Source organism: Dermacentor albipictus, chromosome 5 (assembly GCF_038994185.2).
Source record: "Dermacentor albipictus isolate Rhodes 1998 colony chromosome 5, USDA_Dalb.pri_finalv2, whole genome shotgun sequence".
In the NCBI taxonomy this organism is placed as follows: domain Eukaryota; kingdom Metazoa; phylum Arthropoda; class Arachnida; order Ixodida; family Ixodidae; genus Dermacentor; species Dermacentor albipictus.
The window spans coordinates 81,314,480-81,329,315 of NC_091825.1; the positions used below are offsets into that span (position 1 = coordinate 81,314,480).

General features: G+C 48.4%; 1 protein-coding gene and 6 non-coding genes across 7 annotated transcripts in view; all 7 read left to right on the forward strand.

Annotated features, from left to right (window-relative positions):
* The window catches only part of LOC135910766 (solute carrier family 22 member 6-like), an 81,515-nt gene that overhangs the window by 46,229 nt on the left and 20,450 nt on the right, over window positions 1–14,836 (forward strand). The gene's annotated exons all lie outside the window — the stretch shown is intronic.
* On the forward strand, window positions 506–589 carry TRNAL-CAG (transfer RNA leucine (anticodon CAG)). Its single transcript has one exon. It is a non-coding gene; the product is annotated as a tRNA-Leu (tRNA).
* TRNAL-CAG (transfer RNA leucine (anticodon CAG)) lies at window positions 10,409–10,492 on the forward strand. Its single transcript has one exon. It is a non-coding gene; the product is annotated as a tRNA-Leu (tRNA).
* Window positions 10,628–10,711, forward strand: TRNAL-CAG (transfer RNA leucine (anticodon CAG)). The gene has a single exon. It is a non-coding gene; the product is annotated as a tRNA-Leu (tRNA).
* On the forward strand, window positions 10,853–10,936 carry TRNAL-CAG (transfer RNA leucine (anticodon CAG)). Its single transcript has one exon. It is a non-coding gene; the product is annotated as a tRNA-Leu (tRNA).
* Window positions 11,078–11,161, forward strand: TRNAL-CAA (transfer RNA leucine (anticodon CAG)). Its single transcript has one exon. It is a non-coding gene; the product is annotated as a tRNA-Leu (tRNA).
* On the forward strand, window positions 11,302–11,385 carry TRNAL-UAG (transfer RNA leucine (anticodon CAG)). The gene has a single exon. It is a non-coding gene; the product is annotated as a tRNA-Leu (tRNA).

Consider the following 14,836-nt stretch of genomic DNA (forward strand, 5'->3'; position numbering starts at 1 on the left):
TCAGAAGCCGGAGACCATTGATCATGTTTTCTTGCATTGCTGGGCGGCGGTTTTCTTATGGGACGTTTTAAAGCGAACGCTGAAGAAGGAGTTACCGATGGACCCCCAAGGGATCAGGTATCTGCCTATTAAAGATGAAGACGGAGTGCCGTATGATCTTATTATGCTGAATGCCCTCCACTCTATATGGCGAGCTCGCATGGCCGGGTACCATTGCGACACCGACGCTCGGCCAGCGCGTATGTATTTCAGAGAGTCTATGTCCTCATTTATTGAAACGCACAAAATGCAAGAGTGTGTACCGGATTGGCTGTCGAGGCTCGAACCTCTGACAGTCATGAAGGAATTTCAATTTAACAACGTCAGTCCTATGAGGATGGACGGCTTTCTAGCGCTTTTTTTTCCTTCTCTTCCTTTTTCTCTTGCAAGAGGCTTGCATCTGTGTCATGAGTGTGAAATTCCTATGTGCGATGTTATATTGAAAACCGTTAATAAATAAAAAAAAGTCAGGATGGCCGAGCGTTCCAAGGCGCTGCGTTCAGGTCGCAGTCCGGTCTTCCGGGCGTGGGTTCGAATCCCACTTCTGACAGAGGTTCTTTTTAGAGCGCAGCTCTTTGGCGTCCGTTCCTGGGTTTCGCGCCGTCGTCGGCGTTGTCGTCGGCCTCGTAACCAGCTCCGCCCCCCTTTCATCCCCCCAGCGCTAGCAGCGACCGACTGATACCGCTGGATGCCGCTGACGCCGCTAGAGAGTCAAGATAACGTGACTGCATAGAACACCGTCGCCGCTATGCAGAAAGAGGAGGAAAGGGTCCCCCCCCCCCTGTTCTTGTGTGGCGGATAGGGTGCTCTTCAGTTGCCGACGCGCCGGTTATTTCACGTAGTCCCCGGCACGTCGACGAATACGTGACCACCTTCCCACGGCTAGACCTGGTTCTTAGCGCTGCGGAAGCGAGGGTATCATATTGTTTGTGTCGGCATCGGCGGCGTTGTCCCTGAAACCAACTCCGCAGCTGGGGTTGACTCACTATCGGCGTCAGCGGCATCAGTCAGTCGCTGCTATCTCTTCCCTCCTCCCTTTGTCGTGTTGTCCGCTTGCTGCGCGCGCTTCTGCCCCCATCGTTTGCCGCTGGGTGTACACGCCGCCCCCCTCCCCCCTCTTCCTGCGAGTCTCCGGTTGTCAAAGCGCCGGCTCGAACTTAATTCCTGTCTTCGCTCCTCCTCCAATGCAACCCCTGTGCGGTGGCAATCAGAGAGCCAGATCGGTGGCGGCGGATCTGTATATGCGCACCGCCCGTCCATCGATCCACACCGATGTTAGTAGTGGGGGACTTTAATGTTGACATAAAGACAAACAGCAATTTCCTAACACTTATGCGGGAGAACATCCCGTTTCTCTCGCTCGTAACGCGTCCCACGGCTGTGACAACCTCGCGAGGCACTTGTATAGATCTCGTCTTTGAGAATCAAGCATTGGTGTACCAAGTCGAACATATATCAGTCTATTTCTCCGACCACAAAGCTTCCTTCATGACTGTCAAGAACTGTTAGTGGAGTCTTTGTTAAAGGAATACGTGTGAAAAATAAAAAAAAATTCTGTGATAGCGCATACATGTGTTGCTCGATTTCTTTGCCTCAGTCTATCGAAAAGGTGAATCAGCTTATTTGCTGCGCTCAAATTTCGCATTAGGAAGTAACGTAATCGTCGGTAATTTTTTTTCTTCATTGTCATCTGATGTAGAAAAAAAAGAGTCGGCAGAACTTCATTTCTTTCCTCTTCCTCTTTTGTGAATACGCAGCGCTAAACTACGGTTGACTCGCTTCCGCTTTCCGCTTTCGCCGTGTCCCGTCAGGATGGCCATTCTGCTTCCGGCAGCCGAGCTGAGCGGTCAGCAGAATCATGGGCTCCAGTGGAGCAGCGACAGCGGCCACTTCTGGCCGCGGATCCAGGCTAAACGACGATAAGGATTATGCCTTTATTTTGCCGCAACTGCCTAAAGGACAAGTGGTTATTAACACCGTCTTTTTGCACGGTGATGTTCGCGCCAGACCTTATAAGGTGGAAGATTTCCGAGACGCCCTTCTGCCGACGGGCCTGCTGCCTGATGTGGTATGCATAGGGGCGTACCAGATCAACCACGTCTGGGCAGTGACCCTCAGCGATGCGACTGCCACAAAGGGGCTTCTGGACCTTAAGGAACTTCAAGTTAAGGGACGACGGTGCGTCATCGTTGACCCGCAGGATCAGCGGGTGAAGCTAAGACTTCATTGGCTGCTGTACGGCGTTGCCGACGAGGACGTTCGGACGGCATTCGCGGCTTTCGGCAAGGTGGAGGAGGTGAGCCGGGAGCGGTGGCGCATCGAAGGCATGGCAACGAAGACCTCAACCACCAGGACCGTCATTCTCAAATTGAAAAGCGGCATGAAAGTGGAGGACCTGCCACATCAGATACGCGTCGGTGACGAGTTGGCCTTGGTCGTCGTACCCGGTCGACCGATGCAGTGCCTGCGCTGCCACGGCACGGGACACGTCCGGCGTGAGTGCAGAGTCCCCCGCTGTACCTTATGCAGACGTTTCGGCCACGTCGACGCTGACTGCGTAAGATCTTATGCCACCGTAACAGGCCCAGTAACTTGCGACGTTGCGGCAGAGCATGTCATGGACGTGGCCGAGGCGGAGGACGCTGCTAAAGGAACGCTAGACGCGGTCTCTACAGCGACAGCCAGTGGGACGACGAGTTCGGCCGTAGACAGCAAGGTGGCTGAGCCTACCCTGAAGCCGAGTGGGACGGCACAGGTCGCGACCGCTATGGGCCCGTCTACGCGGAGCAGGAGTGAAGACCCGCTCGACAGCGGCACGACGGCGATGCAGCAGGATGGGGCCGTCCTTGACGGCGACCGGACTTCGACTCCTGGTGCCCCAGTCAAGCGCCCCCATGACCAGACTAAGGACCGCAATGACAGTGGGACCAGCACCAGCGAAGGGCCGCCCACAAAGACACCACTTGGGAGGCGGACGAGCTTGAAACCGAAGGCGAATGTCCCACCGGAGCGAAAGCCTGCGGACAAAGTGCCGGCCACAAAAAACGCCGGGAAACCGGGAGGTCCCGGAGGCGGCTAGCCGAGGGCTAGTCGTGAACGGTAAGCACCATGCTCCGGGCCTATACTTTTCTCTTTAGCTCAACATGGCTCAGATACCGTCCCTTAATGTTGCCACTTTAAACGTGAGAGGGTTGGCGGCTAGTCGTAGGCAAAGTCAGGTCCTACGGTTGGTCACTGACCACGATGTCGACGTACTAGCCGTCCAAGAAACTAAGGTTGACGGGGAGGAGGAGACCGGGAGCATGGTGCGCCGTTTCACGACTAGGTATTTTGCGGTGGTAAGCCATGCGTTAGGCACGGCTGGGGGGTGCATTCTTTTTGTGAAGAAACTGCCTGGACTGGAAATTCAAAGTACCTTTTCTTGTCAGTCTGGAAGGATTGTTTTTTGCGATATTGTTTTGTGCGAATTTCAGTTTCGCATCATATGCGTATATGCACCCAATTCAGTGGAAGAGCGTGCCCGTTTCTTTTCGAACCTTTCGCAGCATGTTCGATGCGATAAGCGCGTTATGCTGTTAGGAGACTTCAAATGTGTAATGAGCGCTAGAGATAGAGCCAATAATGCCGGTGTGCGTGACAGAAGCAGTGAAGTCTTGTCAAAACTAATCAGTGAAAATGAACTCGATGGCGTTTTTGAGTGTCTGGAAGGGGGGCGTGACGTGACTTTTACACGTTTTCAGGGCAGTAGCCATGCGCGGTTGGACCAAATCTACATTTCGCTGGATACAATTCCAAGCTGCCACGGTTTTTCTGTAGTGCCCGTATCGTTCTCAGATCACTGTCCCGTAATATGTAACGTCGGTATACGGAAACGCAAACATGAGTTTAATTGGGAGATGTGGAAAATGAATGCCTTGTTATTAAATGATGAATCTTTTGTAAATGCAGTACGGGATGCCATTAATGGAATACGAGAAGAGGCAGCTGAAACAATAGCTGAAAAGTGGGAATGTTTTAAACAAGTTAAAATGAAAGCCTTAGAAAGGTCAAGCTGCCTCAAATTTGAGAGGGAATATAAAGAATAGGGTTTGCGAACACTACTTCAGCAGCTGATAACCCTTGAGTGCAGAGAGCCTGCTCTGTACAAAGACTATGTGCGGAGCGTCAAGGAAAAGCTTGAACAGTTCGATAAAGAACGTTATCAAAGTGCCATCGTGCGAGCACGAGCAGATGTATTAGCGGCGGGGGAGACGCCCACAAAAAGGGCGCTTGGACTCGAGAAGGCGCATGGACGGCGAAACCATGTCGATAAGATTTTATTGAACGGGGTTGTTGTCGACGACAACGAAAGCATAGGACGCGCCTTCTTTCAGTATTACCAGTCGCTCTTTGCATTTCAGGCAGCGAATGTAGAGAGTTTCAAAGCCGATTTTCTTCAGCGGATGCCGAGACTGGGAGATGACGCTAAAGAACGATTGGAAGGCAACATTACCGAGCACGAAGTTGAAAAGGCAATCGACGATTTGAACTCAGGCAAGTCGCCTGGGCCTGATGGACTCTGTGCGGGGTTATATAAGGCTTTCAAAAGAGAACTGGCCCCATTGTTAGCAGACGTATTTAATGACGCGTACGAGAAGAAATTATTGCCCCCATCTTTTAGAAAAGCGCACACAATACTAATCCATAAGAGTGATCAAACAGACAAACTCAGATTCGTGTCATCCTATAGACCTATATCACTAACAAACATTGATTACAAGATCTTTATGAAGATTTTAGCTGCGAGACTTCAAGGCGTCATCAAGGAAATTGTCGGAGACCACCAAACTTGCGGCATCAAGGGGCGGTCCATTTTTTCGAACATCCATCAGATGCGGTGCGTGCTGGAGTGCTGTGACCTCACCGATGGTGGCGTTGCAGTACTTCAGGTCGATTTGGAGAAGGCGTTCGATTGTGTCGCTCACGTTATTTTGTTTGCCATCTTGGATCACGTTAATGTCGGTTCCATCATCAGTGAGGGCGTGGCCTTGGCGTACCAGAATTGCACAGCAAGATTAATTGTCAATAAGTCTCTGGGGGCCCCCATTAACATCATGCGTTCAGTACGCCAAGGCTGTCCCCTCAGTCCGCTTTTATTTGCCATCTGTATAGAAGCAATGTGCGTAGTAATAAACGGAAATGAAAAAATACGTGGTTTCAGATTAGCAGCGACAGAGGTGAAGTTGCTCGCATACGCAGATGACATTGCAGTGTGTTGCGCAGACAAACAAAGTGTAACGGAAACAGTATCGGTAGTGAAACATTTCTGTGATGTCACGAGTAGTAGAATAAATTGGGGCAAATCTCTAGGCCTGTGGCACGGGAAATGGGTGTCTGCACCGGACAACTTCGCGAACCTCAACTGGGTCAAAACGCCGACGAGGTATCTGGGTGTTCCTCTCAATAACTACAATAGTAGCGATGAATATTGGAGGAGCCAAGTCGATGAAATGAAAGAAAAGGCGGACAGATGGAAGGGTGCGAAGCTGTCTATTTTTGCAAGGGCGACAGTATGTAATATGTTTTTTGTCACAAAGTTATATTATGTCATGCAAGCGTTGTATTGTTCGAGAGCAAATGTGCAAAGACTGCACAGAGTGTTTGCTGTTTTCATCTGGGGGTCAACATGGGAAAGGTGCAGCCGAACAAATTTGTTTAGAAGAGTGAAGGACGGGGGTGTGGGTTTGGTTCACCTTTTTGTTAGACAACTTGTAAACCGATTCTTGTTTTTTCGCGATGTGCGCCAACCTTTTCTGGGCAGCGTATGCCAGCTCAGGTTGAGCGGCGCTTTGCCGGCACGTGTTGTTAGTACGGCAAGCGTTACCGGATCACTTCGTGGCTACTTTAAGGAAGTGGTCGACAGCGTAAGATTTCTTTCTGTTCGGTTTTTCATGGATTACCTTTGCGAAGTGAAAAGGAAAAGATTGTATAAAGATGTGTGTGACATTGTTTTTCCAGTGCCGTTATACAGAGCCATTTACAGTGGAGGGCCAGGACTTGATGTACTTAAACGGGTAAAACGCATGGAGGTGCCACCAGGGGTTAAAACCTTTTTTTTTTTTTTAAGCTTCACACCGGAACGCTCTCCGTGAAGACTTTCATGGAAGAGCGAGGTTGTACCGTACCATGGGGAACGCATTGCTTGATCTGTAAAAAGCAGGAAACCATTGATCACGTTTTCTTGGAATGTTGGGAGGGCTTTTTTTTCTGGGACGCCTTAAAGCGAACCCTGAAAAAAGAGTTACCGGTGGACCCCCAAGGGATAAGGTATCTGTCAATTAAGGATGATGACGGGGTTCCATATGATTTTATTATGTTGAACGCTCTCCACTGTATATGGCGGGCTCGTATGGCAGGGTACTATTGTGATCCTGATGCTAGGCCCGCTCGCGTTTATTTCAGAGAGTGTATGTCACGATTTATAAAAATACAGAAAATGCAACAATGTGTTCCGGAATGGCTGTGGAGGCTAGAACCTCTGACAGCCATGAAGGAATTTTAAGTTGACAACGCCTGTCCAATAGGGACAGACGGCTTTGTTGTACGGTGTGCCTATTTTCTTCCTTTTCTTGTATTGCAATCGTGATACTGTAATGTGTGAAAAAAAGAAAAAGTCAGGATGGCCGAAGCCGCCTCTCCCGTCTTCATCACCTGGGTAGGTGAGACTGTCGTGATTTTTGGAGAGACTATATGTGAAAGTGTTGTGCGGGAGTCGAGACGTAAAAACATGAAAAAGCCGAGATGCCCGTAAGTTATGCAAATTCCTTGTTTTCTGGGGAGCACCCACTTGAAGTAAAAGCCGTGTGGTAGGCCTACTCACAGCGATAACATGTCCTTTAAATTAGAAAAAGCCTTATGCGTAGCAACGCTCAACATAAGAGGATTTGGGTCTAGGAGGCGACAGTATCAGTTGCGGCGTTTGTTGCTTGAGAATGACGTTGATATTGCTGCCGTGCAGGAAACGAAAGTCGAGTCCCAAGAGCAGACAGACCGCATGCTTTCGACTTTCCGCTCCCTATACAATGTATGTGTCAGCCATTCTCATGGTACATCTGGTGGCTGCTTGCTTTTTATGAAGAACAGCATTGGTATTGTAGTAGAGTGTTTGCATACTGACGATTTGGGACGATTAATTGTCTGTGATTTTTCTTTTTCTGGAGCGAATTGGCGGATTGTTTGTGTATATGTACCAAATAGGGAGCTAGAGCGCAAAATATTTTTCGAAAACCTTGACGTGCACCTGTCGTGTGATAAGACAATTATTCTTCTCGGAGACTTCAACTGTGTTTGCATTCCCGAAGACAGGGCAAGCAAAGCGCCGGTACGTGATTATAGTGCCTTATTTTTGAATGCAATGGTTCACGAGCGAGAGTTGGATGACGTAGGATATGTGCTTTCTCAGGGCACGCAGTTCACGCATTACCAGCGTAGCAGTCAGGCGAGGCTTGACAGAGCCTACGTGTCTACTGCGTTACTTCCCTTGTGCCGAGATTACAGTGTGAAGCACGTTTCTTTCAGCGACCATAGTCTAGTCATGTTCACCATCAATAAGAAAGAAAAGCAGAGGTTTAGCTGGGACCTATGGAATTTGAACGACAAGCTACTCGATGATGACATGTTTGTAGAAAACGTTAAAACTGAATTAGAAGAAGTATTCGACTGTGACATGGGCAGTTTAATTCATACATGGGAGTCTTTTAAAGAAAAAGTAAAAATGAAAGCGATTGAAAGAGCATCTTGTATAAAACACCGCCAAATGAAAGAAGAAAAGCAGTTGAAGTGCCAGTTAGATTTTTACTCTGTCAAGAATGTGTGCAACCGGGCACGCACAGTAAAGAAATTAAAGACGTGAAAAGAAAGTTGGAGGCTATAGACGTAGAAAGATATAAGGGAGCTGTGGTGCGCGCACGCGCCGAAAGGCTTTGGTGTGGCGAGATGCCCACGAAACGTGCGCTGGCAGACGAGAGGAGCTACGCGACTAAAAATGAAATCAAGGTGATAGAATATCAAAACGTCGTCACAAGAGATAAAGCAATAATTGAACAAGCGTTTGTGGAACATTATCGCGAATTATTAGGAAGCATAAGACAGGGCAGTAGCACATTCAAGGATGAATTCTTATCACTTATGCCGCAACTCGACGACGACAAAAAGGCAAGCTTAGAGGCACCTATCACCGTCAAGGAAATTGAAAAATCAATTGAGAAAATGACCTCTGGAAGGACACCTGGTCCAGATGGCCTAAGCGCAGCTTTCTATAAGAAATTTAAAAGCCCTGTGGCAGCAGCCTTATGTGAAGTTTTGCACGAGGCATATGAAAAGAAAGAATTACCTGGGTCCTTCTGCAGATCACACATTGTGTTGATTCCCAAAACAACAGATCCCGCGAAACAGCAATTTATTGGATCGTATCGGCCCATAACCATGGCCAATGTTGATTATAAACTGTTTATGGGTGTGTTGGCCAGGCGACTTCAAACTGTTATTAAAGAAATCGTAGGGCCCCATCAGACCTGCGGCATCAAAGGTAGATCTATAACGACGAATATTCACGTTGCAAGGAATATTTTAGAATGTTGTGAAGATTTTGAGAGTAGGGTAGCGATGCTACAGATCGATCTCGAGAAAGCCTTTGACCGCGTGAGTCACGAGATCCTTTTGTGCATCCTCGACTACGTAAAACTGGGATCTGTGGTTTTGGAGGGGGTACGAATGGCATACACGGGATGCACTACGAGGATTGTAGTGAACAAACAGCTCAGCGAAAGCATACAAGTTTTGTCAAGCGTAAAACAAGGATGTCCTGCGTCAGCATTACTTTTCGCCCTCTACCTAGAGCCCCTATGCCAAAAAATGCTTCAGAATGAACGACATCGTGGATTCCGCTTGATGACCGCGGAAGTCAAAGTACTTAGTTATGCGGATGATATCGCAGTGTTCTGTGATGATCAAGAAAGTGTGAGAGTGGCAGTAAATGATGTGAAGACATTCTGTGGGTGCACCGGTAGTAGAATTAATTGGAATAAATGCCTTGGTATCTGGCATGGAAATTGGCGAAGTACACCCTCACTGTTTGAAAATGTTACATGGACGGTGACGCCTGATAAGTATCTAGGCGTACCACTCCAACACTACCGCGACACAACAGAATATTGGAAGAATGAAACGGAGCAACTACGCGAGAAGACCCAAAAATGGGCTGGCCGAGAATTTTCAATGTTTACGCGTTCAATTGTGTGCAACATATTTCTCGTTTCACGAGTGTGGTAGGTCCTTCAAGTGTTATCTATGACACGTAATGCAGTTCAAAAGCTACACAGAGTGATGGCAGTATTTGTTTGGCGTTCTACGTGGGAAAGAACCAGTCGCACAAATTTGTTTCGATCTGTCCGCAGTGGGGGGCTTGGCCTAGTCCACTTTTTCTTGCGGCAAATCGTGGCTAGGTTTATTTTCTTACGCGATCAAAGCGATTGCTTCTTGAGAACAGTGTTACATGTGCGATTGTCAAATTATTTGAAGGAATTTATTGTTTCAACGGTCAATGTCGAACAAAGACGGCCAAGGGGTTATATGCGTGAAATCATTAGTGCTTTTGAAATCCTAAAAGTGCGCTTTTCAATGGAGTATCTCTCTGTGGTGACGCGTAAGAAATTATATGAAGATCTTGTAGAAACCATGTTGCCGCTTCCTGTATACCGATCATTGTACTCAAGAGGTCCAGGGGACGATGTTTTGGTAAGAGTTAAAAGGATGCCTGTACGACCATCAGTAAAAACGTTCTTCTTCCAGCTACATAGCGGCACACTCCCTACAAAACCTTGGCTGCGAGAAAAGGGCATTTTTGTTGCCTGGTCTGTAGACTGCATCATCTGCAAAAAGCCGGAGACAGTTGAACACATATTTCTGGATTGCTGTGATGCAGTCTTTCTCTGGGACATCCTCCAGAGGACCTTGAAGAAAGACTTGCCCATTACCCCGTACGGCATCCGTTTTCTGCCTGTCAAGAACGTAGGGGGTGTGCCCTACGACATGTTCATGGCACTAGTACTCCACAGCGTGTGGATGACGCGGATGGCCGTGCGCAACGAGGACTTGAATTCGCGACCGGCACGAGAGTGTTTCATTGAGAGTGTAGAGTACTTGAGAGAAGTGTACACAGTTCAAACTGAGAAGCCTAAGTGGTACCCCCTTTTAGGGGAACTCTCTATGATGAAACAACTGCGTTTTTAACCCCTTCCCTGCTGAAGGTGATGTGACAGCACTTTTAAAAGTGACAATGCACTGTATCTGCTTTTGTTGTATGCCTAGCAGGCAATAAAGAAAAAAAAAAGTCAGGATGGCCGAGCGGTCCAAGGCGCTGCGTTCAGGTCGCAGTGCGGTTTTCCGGGCGTGGGTTCGAATCCCACTTCTGACAGAGGTTCTTTTTTCTTCATTGTCATCTGATGTAGAAAAAAAAGAGTAGGCAGAACTTCATTTCTTTCCTCTTTTGTGAATACGCAGCGCTAAAGTACGGTTGACTCGCTTCCACTTTCCGCTTTCGACGTGTCCCGTCAGGATGGCCGAGCGGTCCAAGGCGCTGCGTTCAGGTCGCAGTCCGGTCTTCCGGGCGTGGGTTCGAATCCCGCTTCTGACAGAGGTTCTTTTTTCTTCATTGTCATCTGATGTAGAAAAAAAAGAGTAGGCAGAACTTCATTTCTTTCCTCTTCCTCTTTTGTGAATACGCAGCGCTAAACTACGGTTGACTCGCTTCCGCTTTCCGTTTTCGCCGTGTCCCGTCAGGATGGCCGAGCGGTCCAAGGCGCTGCGTTCAGGTCGCAGTCCGGTTTTGCGGGCGTGGGTTCGAATCCCACTTCTGACAGAGGTTCTTTTTTCTTCATTTTCATCTGATGTAGAAAGAAAAGAGTCGGCAGAACTTCATTGCTTTTCTCTTCCTCTTTTGTGAATACGCAGCGCTAAAGTACGGTTGACTCGCTTCCGCTTTCCGTTTTCGCCGTGTCCCGTCAGGATGGCTGAGCGGTCCAAGGCGCTGCGTTCAAGTCGCAGTCCGGTCTTCCGGGCGTGGGTTCGAATCCCACTTCTGACAGAGGTTCTTTTTTCTTCATTGTCGTCTGATGTAGAAAAAAAGAGTAGGCAGATCTTCATTTCTTTCCTCTTCCTCTTTCGTGAATACGCAGCGCTAAAGTACGGTTGACTCGCTTCCACTTTCCGCTTTCGACGTGTCCCGTCAGGATGGCCGAGCGGTCCAAGGCGCTGCGTTTAGGTCGCAGTCCGGTCTTCCGGGCGTGGGTTCGAATCCCCCTTCTGACAGAGGTTCTTTTTTCTTCATTGTCATCTGATGTAGAAAAAAAAGAGTAGGCAGAACTTCATTTCTTTCCTTTTCCTTTTTTTGTGAATACGCAGCGCTAAAGTACGGTTGACTCGCTTCCGCTTTCGACGTGTCCCGTCAGGATGGCCGGATTCCACTTCCGGCCACCGCAGTGAACGGTCGCGGAATGTTTTGCTCCGAAGGGGCGGTTACAGCGGCCCAGCAGGGCCGCGGTCTCAGGTTGAACGACACACCGAAGGATGACTACCAGGTTATTTTGCCGCAACTACCTACAGGATCGACAGTTACAACGACTGTTTTTTTGCACGGAGACGTGAAGGCGAGGCCCTACCGAGTCGAGCATTTCCGTGAGGCACTTGACTATCTGCAGCTGATGCCCGAAGTGGAGGCCCTCGGCGCCTATCAGATGAACCACGTTTGGGCCATCACTTTCAAGGACGAAAAGGGCAAACAAAAGATTTTGTCTGCTCCAACCTTCAGCGTAAAGGACCACCGATGCATGGTAATAGACCCTCGAAATCAAGACGTCAGGATGAAGCTGCATTGGCTTCGACATACGACTCCGGACGACGAAGTCAGAGGTGCCCTGGCGCCTTTCGGCAAGGTCAGCGAAATTTCGAGGGAAAAGTGGCGCGTTGCAGGCTGCAACGACAAAGGCTCCCACACGCGCCTGGTGTCCCTACGGCTGAAGGTAGGCGTTACCGTGGAGGACCTGCCTCATCAACTCCGCGTCGGGGAAGACTATGCGCTCGTGCACGTCCCAGGCAGACCCCCGCTCTGTCTCCGGTGCCATGGCACCGGTCACATACGGCGCGAGTGCCGAGTCCCGCGTTGCAAGCTCTGTCGTCGCTATGGCCACGACGAGAGTCAATGCGCGCGTAGCTACGCCAGTGTGACCGGAACTGGGCGAAGCGACACCGTCGATGAGCACCTCATGGACCAAGTCGACGCGGAGGAGACCGTCAGTGGAGGCGAAAAGCCGAAAACGCCGGGTGCCACGCCTTCTGTCCCATCCGAAAACAAGGGACCTATGAAATCTGCGTCTAGTGTAAATGGAAAGAACGACGAACCACAGAATACGCCAGAGGCTGAGAAAACCCCTAGCAACTGTGCATCTGTTAGCGAAACAGTCGAGACGGAAGAGAGCGGAACTGCAATGGAGAGCATCAACTCGGAAGAAGGAAAAACCAACCCTGGCGTCGCCGTCTCAAAGAGACCACGGGAAATCACCATAGAAGACGACAACCGCGAGAAGGTCAACGCCGGTGAACCGCCCCCAAAGGCAGGGTCCCATCGTAGGGCTCCCCTGAAGGTGAAGCCTAACGTGCCTCCAGACAGGAGGACTACACCGACAGGGCCTCCGCGTTAGCGGAGGGCGCTGTCCGAGAGACGACTTTACCGCTAGACTGGAGCGGGACGCGCAGCACAAAACGTCGCCATGCCTACCGACAAGGAAAACGCCCCGGCTTCGCCATGCTTGACGAAGCACTCAGAATTAGAGCAATATAACTGTGTAAGTGTGCATCCTGTCAATTCAGCACAATCACCCAGCGGTCCGCTTGCCCTTTCGCATTCTATGAACTCAACGTCCTTATCGGCATTAAGAATAGGCACGCTGAATGTGCGCGGTCTCACGGCAAGAAAGCGGCAAGTGCAGTTAAGACGTCTGCTAAAAGAAAATACCATCGATATTCTAGCCTTACAGGAATCGAAAATAGACAGCGAGGAGCAAGCGGACCACATGGTCCAAACTTAAGCATTAGATTTCAACGTTTGTGTTTGCCATGCCGTTGGAAAGTCTGGCGGTTGTGCTATCTTTCTGAAACGAGGTATCGGAATCGTTGAAGAGGGTGTTATCACCTCTGATGACGGACGGTTAGCATTGTGCGACTTTTCTTTAAACCAAGTTCAATGGCGAATTATATGTGTGTACGCGCCAAACCAAATTTCAGAAAGAAAAGTTTTTTTATTGTGTCGCTGGCTTTCTAAAGTGTGACAGGCAACTCATTTTGCTTGGCGATTTTAATTGTATTTGCATGCCCGAAGACTCAGTTAAGAATGAACCAGTACAAGACAAAAGTGCCCTACAGCTTAAGGCGTTGGTGGATGAATGTGGCCTTGTTGATGTAGGGGACATATTCCGTGGAAATCACGTGCAATTTACTCACTTTCAGGGCGAAAGCCACGCACGATTAGATCGCGTTTATATCTCTTCGGATGTTATGTCTATGTGCTGCAACTATGCCGTGAAACATGTTTGTTTCAGTGATCATAGCTTCGTAATGTTTGAAATAGGTAGAAAGCGCAAAGTCTCTGCATTCAACTGGGAACTGTGGAAATTAAATGAACAGCTCTTAACCGACGACACATTTGTCCAAATAGTACGCGAGAAATTGGAAATAGTGTCCACGAGTCACACAAATTTCATCGCAGCTTGGGAACAATTCAAGTGCGAAGTTAAACTAAGTGCAATAGACAGAGCATGCATACCACGACATAAAGAAAAACAAAAGGAAAAGGAACTACAGTGCACACTTGATTTCCTTTTGAATGCAGAGACTACAATACCGGGTTTGTTTAAAAGTGAAGTCGAAGTTGTTAAAAGACAGATGGAACAGATGGAAGAAGAAAAATATAAAGGCGCTGTTATTAGAGCGCGTTCAGAGAGGCTTTGGTTAGGCGAAAGACCAACTAAGAGGGCGATTGGTGAAGAAAAAAGATATGGAACAAAAAACGAAATAAATGAAATTCGCTACCATAACGAAGTGTCGACAGATAAGAGCGTCATTGAAGCAGCATTTGTAGAGCGATACCGTAGTTTGCTCGGCACAGAAGTGCAAGTAAATGACATATTTATAAACAACTATGTTAAGCAAATGCCAAGGCTTGACGAGGATATTAAACTAGAGCTTGAAAGACAAATTACTAGAGATGAAATCAAACAAGCAATTGAAGATTTGAGCAAAGGAAAGACGCCTGGGCCAGACGGCCTCGGATCAGCGTTCTATAAAGTTTTTAAGAATGAAGTAGTAGAAATACTATACCATGTTATAGCAGAAGCCTACGATAGTAAACAAATGCCTCCATCGTTCAAACTAAGTCACGTAGTGCTAATTCCTAAAACCGATGAACCTTCGAAATTGCAGTCAGTAGAATCTTATCGGCCCATAAGTTTGACAAATGTAGATTATAAGATCTTTATGAAAGTAGTAGCAAGAAGACTCCAGTTAGTAATTACAGCTATAGTTGGCCCACATCAAACATGCGGGATTAAAGGACGAAGCATATTCACAAACATACATACCACCAGAAGCATACTAGAAGGCTGTGACGCTTTTTCCGGAAAGATAGCAATGCTTCAACTAGATCTAGAGAAAGCTTTCGACAAAGTCGCACATAGCATACCGTTCGCAGTGCTAGAACAAGTTAACG